General features: G+C 32.8%; 1 non-coding gene across 1 annotated transcript; it reads right to left on the bottom strand.

Annotated features, from left to right (window-relative positions):
- Positions 1 to 2440: 2440 nt before the first annotated feature.
- Positions 2441 to 2573, bottom strand: LOC126021091 (small nucleolar RNA SNORA51). The gene has a single exon (XR_007499704.1). It is a non-coding gene; the product is annotated as a small nucleolar RNA SNORA51 (small nucleolar RNA).
- Positions 2574 to 6703: the final 4130 nt, after the last annotated feature.

Below are 6703 nucleotides of genomic sequence, written 5' to 3'. Positions count from 1 at the left end.
CTATTGTATGGGATATATATGTATATGTATATATATGCAATCTACCATTAATATTGCATTATTTTAAAATAAAAAATATTTTAATTTTAACATAATTTTTCTTTTTCTTTCTTTTTTTTTTAGTTTTTGGGTTACACCCGGCAGCGATCAAGGGTTACTCCTGGCTCTCCACTCAGAAATCACTCCTGTCAGGCTCTGGGGACCATATGGGATGCCAGGATTCGAACCATCAATCTTCTGCATGCAAGGCAAATGGCTTTACCTCCATGCTATCTCTCCAGCCCGAATATAATATTTTTATAACTGATTTTTATAAAAAATCTTGTGTAGTGTATCCTGTGTTCCAAATAAGAATCGTTCTTAATTTTACATATTATCAATATTTTAATATTATTTAATTTTAGTTTTGTAACCACCCCAAATGGGAGATTTTGGGCTACTGCCTGTGGTGCTTTGGAGATTACTCTGGATGATTCTCAGGGAATCACCCAATGCTAGGGTATGAACTTGCAAAACATGGACTCTAAAATTCTAAATTTTCAGTTCAGGTTCTATTTTCCTTATTATTGTCACAAATACCAGTGATTTACAAATTAAAATTATAAACTGCTATTATATTATCTTAGTTTTTATAATAAATTTAGATATTTTCTATATATATTCATTATCCATCCACACAAAATATGTATAAAATATTATAGAATGTTTTGCATTGTCTAATAGTTTTCTTCTAAATTTCTAATTTGGAAGACTATTCAGCATTAGGTATAAACAAAAGGAAGAAAATACATGTTCAAGATGGATATGTTGTGTTGTCAATCTTTTATTAGCTTTAGGTTTGTTTGTTTTCCCCAAAGACAGCTGGTTTCTGTGTTTATAGGAGTGTAAAACAGGATTTACAAATATTGTTTTGTAATTTTCAATGGGTTATTTCTGTGATGTGGTGATACACAGGGAATTTATTGCTCCCAAATATGTGCATTTGTAGCTAGAGTTCCCATACAAATATGAGAGATAGGATAGAGTCACAGAAAATTTTGTATTTGATTGACAATTTTTTTCAGTGAGAAATGCTGTTTTATTTGGTTTGCTTTTGGACATTCGGTGGTATATATTTCTATTGATTTAATAGAAAATAAGCAACTACTATACCATTCTAAATTATATAAGAAATTATGATGAAAGTAATATTTTTAAAGGACAAGTAATTCTTGGAATATTTTACTAAACTCTTTTAGAACAATTTGCCACATACATGGATAAGCATTTGAATTTCCATCTAGTGGAAAGGAATAAAAAAAATATTCTATGTCCACCTCAACGTGTTTAGTTTCCTTCTACTCATTGTGCCAAGGTCTGGCCTCATCAGATAAAGGCTTTCTCTGGTGAATTGAAAAGAACTTGCATAGACATTTTGCCATTATTAATCACTGCCTCTATTGTCAAAAGCTATTTGCAGATATTTTATCTCATTCTATCCAAAAATTATTCTGATGTATGTATGGTTTGCTCTTCTTCTGTACTACAATTTGGCATAAGAAAATGGTGCTCTACAAATCAGGGAGTAATATGGGTAATAAATTGTCCACACAAATTAGGCTCTGATGTACTACTATTCTCTAATGTCTCTCATATTCGCCTTTGTATCTCCAACCACTGTGGATTTTTTTATATGTGCAAAGAAAATTGCAGCTATTTAAAATAACCTAGAGAGGGAGAACGACAGGCAATATCCTAACTATCTTAGCCCTTTACATTTTCAGCAGTCTCGTTGCCAAGGAAACCACTTGGGACTTTAGGGAAATTTGTGGATATTTAAAACGGATTGTGCCTGTACATAGATAGACACTTGCACAATTTACCTTGCAGAATGAGAAGCTTCCTCCAGTCCTGCAATATTAAGTCTGGAATTTCAAGGAACGAAGATAGAAAAATAACAAAAATGCAAGGTTTATTAGTTATATGCTAAGGAATGCATTGTGAATATTATTTCAGATTATTATTAGGCTAGGTGGTTTTCTTTTTCTTATTTGGAAAATAAAATCTAGATAGAAGAGGAAAGAGTACGGTATAAAGCTTTTCTTACAAGAGACATTTGTATTTGCAATTTGTAGTTTTAACTACATCACTGTTTTAACAACTAATTCCCAAGATATATTTAAGATTTGAAACCAGAAAGTAAAGCAAATGTATTCCTTGTTGGGGCTTTGTTTTAAATTCTATATAAGTATAGGCAGGAAGCTTATGTTTTGTGGGAGGAGGGCACACCTGGCAGCACTCCAAGGTTACTCGTGGCTCTATGCTCAGAAATTACTTGAGGACCATATGGGATGCCAGGGATTGAACCCAGATTTGTCCTGGGTTGGCCATATGCAAAGCAAATGCCCTACCACTGTACTACGGTTCCAGCCAGCTACAAGACATAAATCTGTTTTATTTCCCATATCCCCCCATTCACAATACAGACCAGGCAAAGGGCCTGGGCTGAGGTGTATATGGGGTGCACTTACTGTACCTCCTCTTTTTATACAGTCAGTGTAAAGAACACAGTCTGTGGTAAACATTGGGAGACCAACATGAATCTTAAACCTTAAATAAAGTGCAATATCAGAAAGGAATTATGGAATAAGTAGGCATATAAAACCCTCAAGCTATAATATCAAATTTACATGTTGTTGCTTTGTTTTTTTTACAAATTTTGTTGGAGATTATTAGGTAAAGATGCAAATTGATGGCTCACACATATTTTACACACACACACACACATATATACTAGTTATATAATTAGAATTTGTTTGTCCTAGACATGTAGTTGACTTTTATATATTATGAGAGATGCAGATTAATTCTGTCTTAAATAATACCATAGTTCTTGCTCATTTATCTTAATGAACTTTAGAATTTCTGTGCAAGAGGGTCTACAGAAAAGAATGTATTATTCCAACGTATAAGTATTGTTTTAAGGGATAGATAATGACATGGGAATTCAAATATTCCATATCTGCTTATAATGAATAGTGAAAATAATTGAAATATAAAAAGTAAGGACAAAATACAGCAATCGTTATTTTAGAATATGTGCTGCTGAGGTGAGCACATAATATAACAATCTTTAAATATGAACTTTCTCAATAAATTAATGTTATGAGGCGCTAAAATTTTCATTGCATTATTTCATAGGCATATTTTCAATGAAAAATAAGCAATTACATAGCATCATTTCCATATACTAGCTAAAAACTTAAATGAGATAAGGTTGATAATTTTCATATTCCAAAGTACTTACAAATTGTTTCAATTATACACAAATAATTACATATGCATTCAAGTTAAAAATATTAAATGTAAAACATAGCTACTATTTTATATACAGTTTTAAAGTTTTATATAAATGAATGATAAAAAAATTAAAAGATAAATATTTGGATTGAGCAGTAGAAGCTAGTGGTAAAGGGTTCAGTGTTCCAAAGGTCAAATTTGTATCAAGAGAATTTCATCCCACCAAAAATGAATACACATTTTATCCCAGGGCACATAGGGATAGTTTAAGAATTAGAACATGTAGTGTTATCTAGTGTCTTCATAATAACATGTGTAGAGTAAAATCATCTGAAATATTTTCAGATAAAAAGGTATTCAAGTAAAAATTAACAAGCACAATAAGGATGACTGAAACAACAAAAATTAACAAGCATTATTATGTTGCCAGGAGGGAGGCTTAGCAGTAAATTATTTTTTTGTCTGTGTGATATATTGGGATTTATATATAATACTTAAAATAAAATGAGAGTATAGATTAGATAAATAGCATGCTTTGGAATATCTCCAGGCCAATGTAGAAATCAAAGGAGAAATAAAGAATTAATGAAGGGAAAAAAAGAGAGGGGTTTTAAGAGACCCTGGATAGTGCAACAAAAGCGGATCTAAGAGGAAAATTCATTCCTATGTAGGTCTGATTTAGAAATAAGGACAGATTCAAGTACACAATTTAATCTTACACCTAGTGAAATTAGGAAGTGGGAAAAAATAAGCATAATAATTAAAATAATGTAAGTGAAAGCATAAAAACATATAATAGAAACCAAAAGGGTAATATGAAAGGTAAATGAAGGAAAGAAATGTTTCTTTGAAAAGGTCAATAATATGTGTAAAACCCTTGTTACATGACTAGGGAACAGGGAGTTACATCATGGTGCTAGAGTGCAAACCTTTGTTTATTGAAAGAACCTGAGTTTGATCTAGAGCACTATATTTTTTCCACTGAATAGCCTGCATTTAGCGACTTACTTGGGTAGGTAACCCTGTAGGCATAGTCTGGCTAAACAGCACTGTGTCTCATCAAGCCATCAGGATTTCATTACTTAGTCAAGTTTCACTGAAAGTGGGGCCAGAGCGGTGGCGCAGGCATTAGGGCTTTTGCCTTGCTAACCTAGGACGGACCTTGGTTTGATCCCGCGGCGTCTGCCCAAGCAAACCCAAGCCCCAGCCAGGAGCTATTTCTGTGCACATAGCCAGTAGTAACCTCTGAGTGTCACCGGGTGTGGCCCCCCAAAATCCAACCCCCCCCAAAAAAAAAAGTTTCACTGAAAGTGACCTTATGCTTTAAGGCAGGTTGGCAAAACCCCCATTTAAGAATAAATGAATAAAGAAAGAAATAAGAAACTTGTACCAATCAAGAAAATGACCCAAAATTTTTATTCAACAAAGTTTTGGAAGCCTTAGCACAATTCAACATGGAATGTATTTTGAATTTCAAAATACTGTGATAAGCAAAGCAATAAAGAGGTAAAAAAGAAAAACTAAGATCTTTTGCTCCCTTGCCTCAAAATATAATAATAATAATAATGATAATAATAATAAAATTATTGTATTGGAGTAAAAACTGGTACATAACCCATCTGAATAAAGAATTAATAAACAAACACACATATATAAACACCTAACCTCTGGAAAAGGATCCAAAACTACAGTTGTTAATTTAATGTACTTCAAACAAATGGTGTTTAAAAAATGAGTTAATAAATGAGTTAATAAAATTAACTTACTAATATTTATCATGGTTGACAAAAGTTAATAAAATTAAATTAAACACTTGCAAATTAGAACTGAAACCACAAAATAAAAGAAAGCATGGGTAGTATACTTTATAAATTAAGCATTATATATGTATATAAATATATAATGCATCAACTCTAATATTGAGAAAACAAAAGAAAGAATAAATAAAACCACATACAATTGAAAAGGTTTTACATAGAGAAAGACAATACCACAAGTGCCAGAGTGATAGTAGAGTGGGTTGGACATTTGCCTTGCACAGTTTCTGTCTGGGTTTGATTCCCTGCATCCCATATGGTCCTCTGAACCTAATATAAATAATTCCTGATCGCAGAGACAGGGAAAAACTCTGAGTTTCACAAGGTGTGGTCCAAACCCCTCCAAAATTATTATTAGTGCAAGAGTGGAAAGATAGAACAGCAGGTAGGAAATTTTCTTGCACATAGCTTATCCAGGCTGATTTCACGATTCTCTGATTGGTTCCCAAAGCGTCATCTAGAGTAGTTCTTGAGTATATATACCTGATGTCATTCCTGAGCATCACCAGGTGTCACCCCAAACCCCCCCCCCAAATAAAGATTAACAGTGCAGATATCCTATAGCCTCGACTATGTAATTTCAAAGCCCAGCTCCATAAATTCTTGACTGATCTTGGAAGAGATGCAAGTCAAGTGGCCACAGTTTACAGGTATATCAGTCTTCCACTAAAAACTGTGGGGTTCATTCAAAAAGGGAGTGGTTGATTTCCAGAACTGCCAGAAACCAAAGCGAACACACCCGTATCCCCCAGCTGTGCAAAGTAAGTGCATTGGCCCAGCTCCAGATTCTTGAATTCTGGAAGTGTATAGCCACATAAACTGCCATACAACACTTCCAAATTTCTCAATACTGACAGCCCAACAAGAGCATATAAAATACATGAGAAGGAAGCAATAATCAAACTAAACTAAATAAACAAAAACAGTCACATAGAAGTCTCAAGTTAAACAAATAGCTTAGCTTAGAGAATCAACTGCTGATGTCCCTTCAGCCAATATTTCCTCATTATGAGATAAAATTACTTTCACAAATTTTCTTTTACTGAAGTATTTCTTAATAATTCCATGGAGAAAAGGTAACTGATTTAGCATTGGTGTTGGAACACTGAATGCCTGAAGAACTTTAAATCCTAATGTTTATATAAAGGATATTATGAATAGTGAAAATTGGTGATAATGGTTTATTTACTAGTGGTACCAATGTATTAATATATTTTTCCAAATTGGAGAAACCAATATTTTATTTGGTGATAATGGTTTATTTACTAGTGGTTTCTCCAATTTGGAAAAATATATTAATACATTACTTGTTGATGGTTTGTGACTATTATCAAAATATAGTACTTGAGAATAGATTTCAATGTTTTTAACTAAAGATTTACAAAATGGAATATTTTGTATATTAAGATTCTGTGCTGCAATCATTCATTACATAGTCTGAAGCTCTTTCCTTAGTGTGATTTTATGAAACTTACTTTCTTGCTCTCCCACTAAACACAGTATTCATGTACAGCTAGTGCATTCAAAATTTCAAAATTCTGAAATTTTTGGCCACTACTGCATGTGTTATAAATCATAAGCTTGATTTTACCCTTGCGGACAAGAGT

Source organism: Suncus etruscus, chromosome 10, assembly GCF_024139225.1.
Source record: "Suncus etruscus isolate mSunEtr1 chromosome 10, mSunEtr1.pri.cur, whole genome shotgun sequence".
NCBI lineage: Eukaryota > Metazoa > Chordata > Mammalia > Eulipotyphla > Soricidae > Suncus > Suncus etruscus.
This window is presented reverse-complemented; position numbering and strand designations above follow the sequence as displayed.